At 40.2% G+C, this 15,189-nt stretch overlaps 1 protein-coding gene and 1 pseudogene across 2 annotated transcripts in view; both read left to right on the forward strand.

Annotated features, from left to right (window-relative positions):
- The window catches only part of LOC115892366, a 34,542-nt pseudogene extending 23,366 nt beyond the window's left edge, over positions 1 to 11,176 (forward strand).
- Positions 1 to 15,189, forward strand: part of AK5 (adenylate kinase 5) — a 310,915-nt gene that overhangs the window by 122,289 nt on the left and 173,437 nt on the right. The window lies entirely within an intron of this gene.

Here is a 15,189-nt window from a genome sequence, read left to right on the forward strand (position 1 = left end):
CCTGCAAAATGTGATAAACTTTCTAAATACCCTACAAAGTCACTTTGTCATTTTGTAAAAGTGGACATACTGCCTTTGTTTTTGTGTGATCAAGTTTGACTCATTCTGCAGAGCCTGAGGGTTGCATTTAAAATTGGCATTAATTTTGTTTTTCTCAGGCTTAGCTTTTTTCCCTGAGGCTTCTAACAAATTCTAGTTAGCTTCTGTCTCTACTATTGACCATGTGTACCAAGTGGAATATTGTCTATAAAAATTCGAAGGCATCTGTTGCTTTGCAAAGACTATGTACCTTTTATGCGTTTGTAAGCTTATCAATTCCAGTCCCCTTTAGGAAGAGACTGACCATGCCCATGGTTGCAGAGGTGAAAATATAAAGAGAAGCAGACCTGACTTGAGGCAGCAGAAGGCTAAGAGGCTCTTCAGAGCCTGTGCTCACTTTGTCTTTGAGTGAAGCTGCATCTTTGCAGAACAGAATCTCTCATTGCTAATGTCTTTGGAAGGCTCAAGCATATTTGAAAAAAAAAAGAGGCATAACTAAAGAAAACATAATCTCAAACAAAAGTGATAGAGAAGGTAGAGCCAGGACACATATAAACAGGTTTTGATGGGATGAGAAGTTATTCGAAGGCCTCAAAATAACTGTAGGAAGCAAGAAAGAGCATCATCTCTTTCTTTTCAGAAGGATAATCCCAGGATTCTTCGTCTGTATCCCCTGACTCACTCTTCTTCATCCCTGCTATCAGCCCAACTCAACTACTGCCTGCAAGATCTATCAATACGATTCTTACTCAACAGGATCAACACTAGGCTATACATGAATCTGAACTTGCTGAGTTCGTAGTTCATTGATATGTGGCTAATAAAATTATTTTTCTCTATGAGCCACAATTCAGAAAATAAAATGTAGGTATGGATGGCAAGTAATCTCTTTTTCTACATGTTGCTTCCTGTCAAAGGTCTAGTCATTTTAGCAGAAGAATAAGAAGAGTAACTATCCATAGAGTTGAGTCAGCTAAATTCACATAAAGTCTTAGCATCAAAAGCATTTATAAGGATTTTTAAATCTATTTGCATATTTTCTTCCTCCGCCCATGGAGGTAAATGTCAATTCCATTATTATAAATCTGATTTCCAGTCTCATAATTTTCTTTGTCTCTCCTGCTTCACTTATATTTTTCCTAAAACTTGGGGAAAAATTGTTCAATTATCCAAAGAGCCCAGTGACTATTAAGTTGTTAAACAATCCCCCATTCTGTTTTCACTCTGTAATTATTTTTTAAATCAAGCTGTCATAGCCATCTTGCTAATAAGGTAATTATCTTGAAACAAAGATCAATTTGGTGTTTTGGGAACTTGGTGCAAACAATATTAACACAAAGTTATAGACCTGGGAATAGTAAGAAAAAAATGAGGCTGGTTCTTTAAACGACTCTGAATTTGGAAATGACCCTCAAGCTAAAAATAGGAAGGAAAAACAAATGAATGTGGGATAACTAGGAACATAGGGTTTGTTCTTCCCAGAACCAAAATAACTTAATGCTTAAGGGCACAGGCATTGTAGTAAGACAGACTTGAGTTCTTATCCAAGCGGTGTTCTTCTCTAATTGTATGACCGTAAGTAAGTACTTACCCCTTTAAATTCTTTCCTTGGGAAAGTGTTACGTTGGGATTGTTCTGGGATTTAACTGAGATGTTTGCAAGATGCTTTGCATATTACCTAGCATATATAGTAAATGCTTAATAAATAAGTGGTAACTCGTGCCATGCACATGAGCCCACCTGTCACATTCCTGTGTGCACAACACAGCACCCACTCACTATAGACACATGCCCAGGGATTTCTGGTAGAGAATAGTCAGCTACCAGGTGCTAAAATCCCAAGAAAGACTTCAAATAACTGTAAGAAGCAAGAAAGGACATGTCCCCTTCTCAGAAGAATCCCAAGATTTTAAGGCAGAGGCACCCTCATCTTCTTCAGAGAAGTTACATCTCTCTTACCTTCATTTCTTCTCACTGCTGTTCCTCTCCCTGGTATACCTTTCCTTTCCTTTCTTCACCTCCTTAGTCTCACTTGTTCAGAACCTCCCCGAGCCCCACATTACCACAGGTACCCACCTTCTGGCCCCCAGGACCTCCAAGCACACCTCCATCACAGCCCTTCCCACAATGAAGTCATGATTTTCTTATCAGTCTCTTAGCGCTTCCTCCGTCATGAGGGCAGAGATGTTGCTGTGTTTGACTGAATTAAATTATTTTCCCCAAGTCATCCTTACTTTGTGTCCACTTCTCCAACAGGGGGAAACATGAGCACAATTTTTCTAGCAGCTACTTTACTATCCAGAATGACTCTTCACTAGTCCAGTTAAATTTTTTTTTTGTAAATGTTAAGCCTCTCACTACTGGCAACATTAAATGTGTGTATTAACTAAAAAGAAATGTGGGCCAGGAGCACTGGCTCACATCTATAATTCTAGCACTTTGGGAAGCCAAGGCAGGAGAATCACTTGAACCCAAGAGTTCAAAACCAGCAACATAGTGAGACCTTGTCTCTACAAAAAATTTAAACATAAAAAGTTAGCTAGGCATGGTGCCACGTGCCTGTAGCCCCAGCTACTCAGGAGGCTGAGGCAGGAGCATCACTTGGCCCCAGAAGTTAGAGACTGCAGTGAGCTATAATCATCCCACTGCACTCCAGCCTAGGCAACAGAACAAGACCGTCTCTAAGTAAATGAATAAATAAAATTAAAATCAATTTGATTTAAAATCCAAATGTTGTTTATACTTTATTAGTGGAATCTCTCATCATAATGTCCTGTCTTCCTACTGCAAGTTGCATTCCCCTTAGTTTTCCATCTTCTAAGCTGTTCTTTTTTATTCCATTTGATCTCCATTGAATCTTACAATAATTATGAACTGACCATATTTGGCTATGGTAGTTAATGTCAACATTGCAGGAGATAAATTTTTTTAAAGGATGAATCATGTGGACTTAAATAAGTAATAATAAAAGGAAAGAGAAGGAAAATAATAAAAGAAAAAAGAATGAGCCTGATCTTCCTAGGGCCTAAATTAGCCCCTAGTCACACATCTGTTGCTCAGGCAGCACAGCAGTTTTTTTTTTTTTTTAGGCTTCCAGGGTACTACTTAGAGCTCTGTAGCAGGGAGACACTCGAGCATTAAAGAGAATGGAGCCCGTAATTAGGAGAGGTACCAACGTCACATGAGGCTGAAATTTGACTTCTGAGGCTCTAACGAATTTCTTTAGTTTGGAAGCTTTCTTGGCAAAGCTTTAAATCTCAATGCCACTACTTTGTAGTTTTGTAAAGCCTCAAATTGCTGGAATGCTGGGAGGAGAGAAGAGAAAATAGAAAGGGGAAAAGGGTATGTTAATTAATTTAATTTTCTGGTTAATTCAGCTTGACGAGTATTTGTCTAACTGCTGGGCTCAGAATGCTGTAGGTGCAGTAGAGAAAAAATGAGAACTGCACAGTGTAATTCTTGTCTAAAATGAGCATATCCATTTTCTCCATTTTCTCCCTTTAACACTTTCTTTACCAAGTCATTTCAAAGTATTTTAGTCCTCACTAGCGGTTTAATAAGTACAGAGAAGTCAATATGATTTAATCTTCCTTCCATGGTCATCTCCAATGACCAGTCTAATACCTCGAACAAAGTAGGTGTTCAATGTATCTTTATTGAATTGAATTGCATCTTGTAGATGGTATACGAGATTGGGTCCAATCTATATGGATATCAAGAGATATTCTAAAAGTTTATTTATTTAATAAAATCTATTAATCACCCTATTTTCTGGGCTACAGATCCCTTTCGTAGTCAACTTTTGATTGGGAAGCAATGCATTATCTAGTCAGTATCATCTTAATGAAATCTTAAATCCTCTTGGTATTTACTACATAAGGGTTTATTTCAGTCACCCCCATTAGAAGTAAGTGCTTTCTGCAGCAACTTAATTTGAGAAGTGCTCTGTCATAGTACCCAAAGATTAGCAAGCAGAATATTGGGCACTGGATATCCACTCATGATCTGGACATTGGTCAAGCTAAGGATGTTTGCTCTGGGGCTGTACCTGAATCTATAAAATTTAGACAATCAGCCACTGCAGCCACCCTCCCTTCAGCTAAAGAATTGTTCCAAACCCCAATTGCCACCACTGACTTGGATTCTTTTCTCTTGGGCCCTTTTCTCTCAACCACAACCTCCTGCATGGCCTGAAACCTAACCTCTCCCTTCTTATTGTTAGTGGTCTAGCTTTGAATCCACTATCCTAATTAGACAACCAGATCAAGGGGCTCTGGGAAAGGAGTCTGGAATGCTTTCTCTTAGTCAAAGGGGCTACGGGGTCAAAGCCCTGACTGGGCTGTGGGAGAGGGGCAGCTAAGCCGGGCCTATGTGTGTGGGTGCTGGTGGCTGGAACTCTGGGACAGAACCAAAGCAGCTTCTTTAGGAAGTGCCAGACCAGACATGGCCTATGTCAGACATCCATTCTGCCATCTCACAGAGGCTCTTAGAAGGGAGCTAGGCCCACTCTTCCTTTGATTTCTGAGGGAGACCTGAATAGTAATGAGAGGAGAAAAACAGAATCCATGCTAGATGACCTCAACCCTCTCAACAAACTAAAAGGCAGGGTTATTTGCAAAGAGGTTTTAGAAGGCTGCTGTGGGGTGCAACTAGAGTCAACAATAGACAAAGAGGATTACTGGGCAGTAGCCAGTTTCCCTGTAGCTTTAAGCTACCAAACCACAGAGACCCATAGGAGTTGGGAAGTCATCTGCCTCTTGCAGTCAACTTTGCCTGCCCTTGCTCCTTCTGATTTCCTGGCCAGTCTGCAGGAAAGTTCTTCTGCCAACAACCACAGCCACCCAGCAAGGTACATGCATCATGCAGAGAAACAGAATCACCTACTAAGGTCCCCAAATGGGGAATATGATAAAGAATATTTCAGTATATTGCATCTGGACCTGGCTTGGCACGGTTTCTGGGGATTCTTGGGAATCCATCCTAAGACTACTTCCAAAAGCCCTGCTTTGTTCTGCAAGTGCCCAGCTAAGATCTGATCCTGCCAGCCTTGGCACCTGCATCTGTCCGATGCAGACAGATGTGGATTTGGATCCCGGCTCTGCAATGTAGTTACACAACCTGGACGAGTTATTTAATCTCTTTGAAGCTCAGTTTTTGAAAATTTAAAATGGAGATAATGTTTTATAATGTTATTGTAGGAATCAAATAAATCCATATAAAATTCAAATGATAAATTACAATTGATAAAAAATGTATAAAGAAAACCTCTAATGCAGTGCATGGCACATAGTAGTTGTTCAATAAATGGCGTTACTTGGTGCTCCTGTTGTTGTTGAGTGCTGATGAAGATTTCAAAAAATATTCTCTGAGCTAATGTAGTAAGAATAATCAAAGTTATCTTAAGTTAGCCTTCTCTTCTAGCTTTCTGTAGCAGAATAAATCAAAGTCACTATTACATTGTTAAGCTTCAAGTTCAAGGAGAATTTTTTCATAAAACAGTTCATAAATATCATAACAATTTTCTCTGGTATGTCTTTATTGTGTTGACTTTTTCCCAATAAATTTCTCTGGGTGCTGCCTATATCCAGTGAAATAAAGATTCTGTACAGAAAGCTGAGAAAATAAGTCTTTTACTCAGATATACACAGCCTTCAAGCGTTCTGTACTCATCCCTTTGCATACCAATCATGTCTGTTTTTAATAGATGTCTTCTTTCATGATTTGTTCTTCTTTCATCCTGTTAAAAAAAAAAAATAGTATGTTCCACAGGGCTTGGTTCAGCAGAGCTGTACCACAGGAATTCTCATCAAAACATGGGACTGACTCGACTTTCTCAGAGAATTGTTCCCACCTATCTCACTCACCACATCCACTTAGGCGTCTCTCTTTCAAATTTTGTAGTTAATTATGAAGCTTTAGAAATATGGTTCTGCAAAGTGGTTTCAATGGTCGTTACTCCATTGCTGATAACTTCACTCCAGGCACCATGAGTTTTTAAAGTTTATTACTCTTTTAGTGCAATCTTCAATTTTTAGTTGAAGAAAAACAAAGCCATTACAAAGAGAACATCCATCAATCAATCTTTTGGAGGGACATCTCCAAACATGTAAAAGAAATTTTGAAGGGCCAGTTATTTGCATGTTGAAGGAGCTCCAGTAACAAACAAGAAATGCCATTGGTGGAGAGCCTGCTTAATTGAAATCTCTTGCATGAAACAAGGGAGAAGTAAAAATTTCAAGAAGCTCATTTGGTTCTTAGAGAATGACACTTATGGGATGTATAACACTGAAACAAAACAGCCAATTTATTTCCCCATCAAGAAGGAGAGGGAAAAAAAATGGGAGACAGACCTAAGTTTAATCAAAAGCAGAATCTCAGAGGAAAGATTGAACTGGCACCATCCTTTTTTAGTCCATTTAGGGTGTTTCATAGACTTAACATTGCTCATTATGTGGCAAGCCCTATCTCTATGGAGAAGATTAGGGCAGCCAATTGCAGTCTGAAAATCAGAGCCAAAAGAAAATAAAAACAAAAGCTCATTTCTGCCATTAAAAATGCAAATCATGATTGTAGTTTTTTCCTCAGATGGTGCATAATTCTCCTCCCTCTGCTATAATTCCGTTTCCTAATCTAGATATATTTTGTAGACTTTTGAAAGTTGTTGCTGCATTTGTTATTCAAATCAAAACGTGTATTGTGAATGAACTAGGGAATTTGGTGAGTATTTCATTTTGAAATTTCCAATTGACTTCTCTAGCCCTCTTACATTAAATGACATAAAACAGATTATGCAGACCACATCCTCTGAAAATTCTGTCCTTAGGAATAAGAAAAGGATTTTCTTAAGATTTCTAGACATTAAATAACAATTACCTAAAACATAGCATCCATCTAATCACAGAATATCAGAGCTGTGAACAACTTTAGACATCATCTGGTCTGTTGTCCTGCAATTATATCTCCCTGGATCCTTTTCTGACCCATGAGATGTAAATAAATTTTTATTCCTAGAAACTCATCACTCTACCTATACTACCGCTGCAACACTGTCACTCCTGCTATCCTTTGTATTTTGAAGTTAGCATCCTAGGTTCTTGTTCTTTAAAAAAATAAATAAATAAAGCATCGCTATTTGAATTTCAAAACACTGTTTAAAAATCCTAAAGCCGGCCGGGCACGGTGGCTCAAGCCTGTAATCCCAGCACTTTGGGAGGCCGAGACGGGTGGAGCACAAGGTCAGGAGATCGAGACCATCCTGGCTAACATGGTGAAACCCTGTCTCTACTAAAAAATACAAAAAACTAGCCGGGTGAGGTGGCGGGCGCCTGTAGTCCCAGCTACTCGGGAGGCTGAGGCAGGAGAATGGCGTGAACCCGGGAGGCGGAGCTTGCAGTGAGCTGAGATCTGGCCACTGCGCTCCAGTCTGGGCGACAGAGCGAGACTCCGTCTCAAAAAAAAAAAAAAAAAAAAAATCCTAAAGCCAAGAATACCTAATATACATATTAGGGCGTCACAATTTTTTCACTACTGACTTTTTATGAGATGGGATAAATCTTTGCTGTGAGGACGGCTGTCCTGGGTACTGTAGGGTAGTTAGCAGCATCCCTGGCAAGTAGCCCCCCGACCCCCCTGCAAGTGTGACAACCAAAAATGTCTCCAGCCATTGCCGCGTTTCCTTGGGGGAGTGCGGATCGCTCCTGGTTGTTAACTATCAACATATGTTGTTTTTGAAAAACAAGTGAGAAAAAAAGTTTGATGATCTAAAAGCCAGTTCGTCCTTCCCCGTACACACTACCACTCCAAAACTAAATGTCATCATTTTGTAAAAATCTTTGCCAATTAAGTGGCAATTATGATAATATTCAATCAGAATGCTCCTCAGGGTTCAGTGCCATATTGGCTAAAAGAATAAAAAGAAAAGTCCCAGGCCACTCTGGAGTTGTAGAAGTGAAATGCTGTAGAAAATGAAACCTGAGTTAATTCTGTGGTCCTGACATGAGAGTAAATTGATGTCAGCAGCATCTGCGCCATCCCATAGCTGAGTTGACTATATGAATGTTGCCTTCATTCCTCATGGCTCTGTGTTTGTATGTCCAAAGCTTAAGTGGTCAGTTGAAGAATCTACACGTGAACAGCTAGTACATAGTACTTATTCAACAAATACGTGTTAAATTATTTCATGAATTGTGCTTTACCTTTGCCTCTTGAATTGGACAATTAACCATTTTAATCTACGCTGGAAATAAAAATATTCTTGTTCAAATTAGTCGGAGGATATAAGATCACCTAGAAAGTCTCAAAGTTTCTTACATTTCTCACTCTGCATCCCCAAGTTTAAAAAAAAATGTGTATGTGAGAGAGGGAGAGATCATATGCGTGTACGTTACAGAAGCAATCAAAAATATATGGCACATGGTCTCTCAGCCCTAGGGTCTCAAAGAGAGAAATGAAAGTGACAATTTGTGTCAGGCTTTATGCTGGGCTGTTAAATAGACCATCTCTGTAGTCCTCACAACAATCCCTTGAGGTGGATATTATCACCACTATTGTATAGATGCTAAGAAATAAGTTGCTCAAAGTCAGACAGCTGCTACACGGGAGAGCAGAAACTCCAGTCAAGCACCAGCTGTGTTTTCAGCTGTCTGAGCCCGGTTTACAAACCTCCCGTGGCTCACTTGGCCTCATGTGCCCCCTTGGCCTCAGTTGCTTCTTGAATGGAGACCCTTGTCTGTCACTGCCCTGGCTGTCACCGCATATCCTAACCTTGGTGATGGCCCCAGCAAGCGTCTTCAAGGTTAAGGACTGGGCCTCATCATTCTCACTGTTGTGGGATCTCCTGCAGAGCCAGTACCTAGCCCCAACAGACCAGACTTAACAACGGCGCTGGCTCCTTTCAGCACTTCTAGATTCAAGGGCTGTGCTGCTCCCTGAGCGCTGGCTTCCCAGTGGCTGCTCAGAGAGACTGGACAGCGCAACCAAGAAGTGGGGGGACCCAACTCCCCGTAGGAAAACTTAGAGTGGTGAAAGACAGGAGACGGGCAAGAGCCAGCAGCTGAAGTTCCCTCACTCCCTCCCCCTACCAGACTGGCCTGAGAAAGCTCCATGTAGCCTTTCTAAAGACTGTTCTTATGGAGTTGGGGTGCAGCTCATCACATTGCCCTCCTTCTTTGCCTCACTCCCCTTTTCCACTTCACGCTCAACGCCCACATACCGTTAAAATGTTAACTTGGAGATTTTGCCTTAGTTTCCTTTTTCTAGGGAACTCTGGCTAAAACATAAATCTTTAATTTATAAAATGACAATGCTGCTGCCCATCCCTCAGAAGGTCAAGGAAAGATAGAAACGAAACCCCTCTTAGTAGATTTTTTTTTTTTTTTTTGAGATGGCATCTCGCTCTGTCGCCCAGGCTGGAGTGCAGTGGCGCAATCTCGGCTCACTGCAAACTCCGCCTCCCGGGTTCACGCCATTCTCCTGCCTCAGCCTCCCAAGTAGCTGGGACTATAGGCGCCCGCCACCTCGCCTGGCTAATTTTTTGTATTTTTAGTAGAGATGAGGTTTCACCATGTTAGCCAGGATGGTCTCCATCTCCTGACCTTGTGATCTGCCCGTCTCGGCCTCCCAAAGTGCTGGGATTACAGGCATGAGCCACCGCTCCCGGCCGCCTCTTATTAGATATTGCCCCAGACTGATGATAACTAACAGATATCGGAAAAGACAAACAGCCAGCATATGTGGATGTGAAAAGCAGTGCATTGAGATGGCACTCATTGTACCTTTGTGGCCACCTTGTATCTTCCCTAACAGTCCCTGCTTTTCTCCCCCTTGCTTTTAGACAAGGAGGGCAGTGTTAACACATACTGGAGCAGACTGGCTGTATTTGTCTGACTGTAATGATCGTATGCCATGTGGTAGGAGGAAGGTGTCAGTCATCCCAAGTTCAAGTCCTCGCTCTTCTGCTGATTAGCTTTATGACTTGAGAAGGTCATAAAATCTCTGGGTAAATATTTCCTCACCTATAAAGTCGAAATACGGAGCGTCAGAGAGCGGTAGGGGAAGGAAGAGCAATAAAGAAAGCTTTGAAGGAGCAGCCATTGACTTAGAAGGAAATCCAGGAAAGGATTTCTGTCCAGAAGTGTGAGAAGAAAGATTTTCAAGGCGGAGAGAGCGCCTGATATTTCAGAAGCCCCTGATAATTCAAGACTTTGCTGAGGTAAAACTGGTGCTGATAATTTTTTTATTTCTAAAAATCAAACAGGCCGGGCATGGTGGCTCACACCTGTAACCCCACACTTTGGGAGGCCAAGGCAGGTGGATCACTTAAGGCCGGAGTTCAAGACCAGCCTGACCAGCATGGTGAAACCCCATCTCTACTAAAATTACAAACATTAGCCAGGTGGGGTGGCACGTGCCTGTAATCCCAGCCACTCGGGAGGCTGATGCAGGAGAATTGCTTGAACCTGGGAGGCAGAGGTTGCAGCCAGCTGAGATGGTACCACTGCACTCCAGCCTGGGCAGCAGAGTGAATGAGACTCCATCTCAAAAAATAAATAAAGATAAGACAGAGCCTCTAAGAGAGAAGACCCAAAGCAAGACAATCATGGGCCTAAATCAGCAATGGCTGGAAGATGGTGATAACTTCACATAATTAAAAAGTTGGGCTTGATTTTATTCCACAGACCTTGTTATATAGAAACAACCAGCTATGCCTTGGGATCAAAATCCAGAGCAATCAAATAGAAATTACAGTGAATATGAACAAAAGGGAAAGCAGAAATAGAAGGAGGAGGAGAAGCAGGTGAAAAGAGAGGAGAAAAAGGAGAGGACATGGAAAAGGAGCTGGAAGATGAACAGGAAAAAGAAAGGAAAAGGGAAAATGAGGAACAATAGCTCAAGAAAAGACTAGTCAGCAAATCCCTCGTGGACACTCTCCAGGCAAAGTTTAAATTAAACAAGTACCCCACAATACAAGAGAGCCTAGCACTCTCATTTGATTTTGGCATTACATATAAACAGATAAGTCAAAGGTTTTGTAAAAAGAGGAAGAAATACAATAAAGAAATGTCCAAGGAAAAGCATAAGGAAAGACATAAGAGATGGGGTCTCACTCTGTTGCCCAGACTGGTCTCGAACTCCTGCCCTCAAGCGATCTTTCCACCTTGGCCTCCCAGAGTGCTGGGATTGCGGGCGTGAGCCACTGTGCCTGGCTGAGATGTTTTATATAACACCATTCTCACCGATCACATGGAGTTCTGAAAGGATAAACAGGAAAATATTAACCACCGTTAATTCTGTGGAGTAGAACTAAATGAGGGAAGTGCAAAGAGTTCCCAAACATTCTATTTTTACCCTACTGTGGATTTAAAGCTTTTATAATGGACATTAGTTGATTTTATTTAAGAAAAAAATAAAGAAATTAGCAACCTCTGGGAAAAAAAAAATACAGTAGAAATAACACTGTCTGCCTCACCTTTCCCAGGGGTTGATGTGACATAGTGAAAGCACTTTGAAGCATTATACAGACGCGCTTTAACAGTACAAAGGGAGGTAGGGAAATAACTTTCTAACTTAGCTTTTCCCTCACTAGCTTTTCCCAAATAATGAAATAGTTCAGTAGGAAAATATAAAGGAATAAATTACTTAAATAATCTGAAATATCTTCAAGATAATAATAAATAAGAATAAAAGCTAAAGGGTTGAGGCTTCCACCTCTCACCAAGTTGGAATAGAAAAGACTAGATTTTTCTTTTCCACATGAAACAGTCAAAAAAATAAACAGAAGAAAACCTATTTAAGAAAACAGTTTTCAAGACACTGGACATCAAGCAATGAAGTGGTCCCTGGTAGAAGGGAAACAAATGCAGTGAGCCCTGTGATTGCTTCAGAGCCTGGAGATATTTCCAGGCCACAGTGCAGGAAAAAGGAAACCCTTTGGAGGCTGGTGGACTCCAGGAGTTGAGGAGGTAGAGCTGAGAGTCCAAGAAATCGAGGTGGCTAGAGTTGCAGGAAAAAAGTATCAGAGATGAGAGAGATGCACAGATAACTCTGGAAATATGCAGAGGGCCCAATCAGTTATTCCGTGGCCACCTTGTGTCTGTCGTAATGATTGCCTGGTTTTCTCCCCTTGCTTTTAGACAGAAGGGGTGTGTTAATACTTACTGGAGTAGAACGGCTGCCTTTGTCTTACTATATTGATCATATGCCACCTGGTAGGATAGAAAAGTGTCAGTCATCCCAAGTTCAAATCCTAGCTCTTCTGCATGCACATGAGGAAATTGCCTGATGCTGAGAAAAAAAAAAAAAAACATCCAAAAGGATTAGAGGAAACAGTACCTGGTGCTCACACCAGGCTTGGAGTAGTGCCAGTGTCCGTCAGACAGACTGGAAAACTTAATAATTCACAAAACATTGGGGAGAGGCTTTGCTCAACAGTGGGGAATAATTAGCCCTAAACTAAACACTGCTCTGATCCAGCCTAACAAATCTTAAAAGCAAGACCTGAAAGATGAAACTGTTTCCAAGTAACTAAACTACATTCCAGAACAAAGCTTAAGAATATTTATAGAAATACAAAAATATCCAGCATCCAACAAGGTCAAATTGTAAATGTCTGGCATCCCGAAAAAATTAGCAGGCATGCAAAGAAACAGGAAAATATACCCCATAATGAGGTAAAAAAAATCAACCGAAACTGACTCAGAACTGACACAAATGTTAGAATTAACAGAGAAAGACATTAAAAGTAACTGTAAGTATATTTCAGATGTTCAAAAGCTTAAATGGAGACATGGAAAATTTTTTTTAAAGGCTCAAATCAAATATTTAGAGTTGAAAACTACAAAGTCTGAGATGAAGGATATCCAGGTTGGGCTTAACAATATATCCACACAATGGAATACTAATGAATAATGAAAAGGAATTAACTAAGGATATAACAACATTGATGAATCTCAGAATAATAGTGCTGAGTGAAAGAACGCAGACAAAAAATTACATACTGTATTATTCATTTTATGTAAAATCTAGAAAATGCAAAATAATCTGTAGTTACAGAAAGCACATAAATGGTTACCTGGGGAGAAGAGAAGGAAAAGGGATTCCAAAGGGACAAGAGGAGTCTTTGGGGGGTGATGGTATGTTAACAATTTTTATTTTTATGATGGTTTCACGGGTGTATACACATGTCAAAACTTATAATTTGTCTTTTAAAATATAATTTCAACTTTTATTTTGATTTGGGGATACCTGTGCAGATTTGTTACCTGGGTATGTTGCATGCTGCTGAGGTTTAGAGTATGATTGATGCCATCACCCAGGTAGTGAACACAGTACCCAATAGGTAGTTTTTCAAACCTTGTCCCCCTTCTTCCCTCTTCTCTTTAGCAGCCCCCAGTGTCTGTTGTTCTCGTCTTTATCTCCCTGTGTAAACAGTGTTTAGCTTCCACTTAAAAGTGAAAACATGTGGTATTTGGTTTTCTGCTCCTGTGCTAATTCACTTAGCATAATGGCTTCTAGATGTTTCCATGTTGCTGCAAAGGACATGATTTCATTCTTTTTTATGGCTGTGTCTTATTCTATGATATATATGTACCACATTTTCTTTATCCAGTACACCATTGCTGGCGACCCAGGCTGATTCCACGTCTTTGCTATTGTGAATAGTGCTGTAATGAACATATGAGTGCATTTGTCTTTTTAGTAGAATGATTTATTTTCTTTGGATATATACCCAGTAATGGAATTCCTGGGTCAAATGGTCAAAGAACCTGTTTTAAGTTCTTTGAGAAATCTCCAAACTGCATTCCACAGTGGCTGAACTAATTTGTATTCCCACCAATAGTAAAAACATTTCCTTTTCTCTGCAGCCTCTGTAGCATCTATCTTTTTTTGTCTCTTTTAATAATAGCCTTCTGACTGATGTGAGATGGTATCTCATTGTGGTTTTGATTTGCATTTATCTGATGATTAATGATGTGGAGCATTTTTTCAAGTCTTTTTTTGAGAAGTGTTTATGTCTTTTGCCCACTTTTTAATAGGGTTGTTTGTTTTTTGCTTGTTGAATTGTTTGTTTCTTATAAATTCTGGATATTAGACCTTTGGGCCGGGCGCGGTGGCTCACGCCTGTAATTCCAGCACTTTGGGAGGCCGAGGCGGGTTTTGTTGGATGTGTAGTTTGTGAATATTTTCTCTCATTCTGTAGGTTGTCTGTTTACTCTGTTGGTAGTTTATTTTGCTCTGCGAAAGCTCTTTAGTTTAATTAGATCCCACTTGTCAATTTTTAAAACTTATAATCTGCATACTTTAAATATGTGCAGTTAACTGTATATCACTCAGAACTCAGTAAAGCTATTTCATTTTTGTTTGTCATGTTATTTATTTTTTTCTTTTTTCTTTTTATTTTTGGTTTGGGGGCACATGTAAAGGTTTGTTACATAGGTAAACAGATGTCAAGGAGGTTTGTTATACTTGTTATTTCATCACCCAGGTATTAAGCACAGTATCTAATAGTTATCTTTTCTGTTTCTCTGCCTCCTCCCACTCTCCCCACTCAAGTAAACCCCAGTGTCTATTGATTCCTTCTTTGTGTTCATAAGTTCTTATCATTTAGCTCCCACTTACAAGTGAGGACATGTGGTATTTGGTTTTCTGTTCCTGCATTAGTTTTCTAAGGACAGTGACCTCCAGTTCCATCCATGTTCCCATAAAAGACATGACTTCATTCTTTTTTATGGCTGCATAGTATTCTGTGGTGTATATGTACCACATTTCCATTTTCCAGTCTGTCATTGATGGGCATTTAGGTTGATTCTATGTCTTTGCTATTGTGGATAGTGCTGCAATGAAGATTCATGTGCATGTGTCTTTATGGGAGAATGATTTATACTCCTCCAGGTATACACCGAGTGACGGGATTGCTGGGTCAAATAGTAGTTTTGCTTTTATTCTGCAAGGAATTGCTGTACTGCTTTCCACAATGGTTGAACTAATTTACACTCCCACCAACACAACCTCACTACCATCTGTTATTTTTTCACTTTTTAATAATAGTCATTCTGACTGGTATGAGATGGTATCTCATTGTGGCTTTGATTTGCATTTCTCTAATGATCAGTGATATTGAGCTTTTTTTTCATATGCTTGCTGGCTGCATGT

Source organism: Rhinopithecus roxellana, chromosome 12, assembly GCF_007565055.1.
Source record: "Rhinopithecus roxellana isolate Shanxi Qingling chromosome 12, ASM756505v1, whole genome shotgun sequence".
Taxonomy (NCBI): Eukaryota; Metazoa; Chordata; class Mammalia; order Primates; family Cercopithecidae; genus Rhinopithecus; species Rhinopithecus roxellana.